A 315-nucleotide genomic window follows, 5' to 3' on the forward strand; every position below is an offset into this window, starting at 1 on the left:
CAATATGTGATGGGTTTCCGTCTTGTGATTCAACTTTGGACCAAACAGTGCATAGCTAATGGCATAACCCAGACCCTCTTGTTTCCACACATAATAATTTAGCTTCGGGCAGACTCCGAATATCACTAATCTTTCCAAAGAAAAGAACACGTTAAAACCTCATACTTCACTGTTATCCATAACGTATTTTTCGCTCTCTTTAGTGAAACGAAGGAAAATACGACAAATATTCCTTGACACCATTATGTTAAGTTATGGAATGGCAAAAGAAGAGGATATCCATTATGCAGAGGAAGTTAATCCTAAGTGCTGAAT

This window comes from Penaeus monodon, chromosome 21 (assembly GCF_015228065.2).
Source record: "Penaeus monodon isolate SGIC_2016 chromosome 21, NSTDA_Pmon_1, whole genome shotgun sequence".
Classification (NCBI taxonomy): Eukaryota; Metazoa; Arthropoda; class Malacostraca; order Decapoda; family Penaeidae; genus Penaeus; species Penaeus monodon.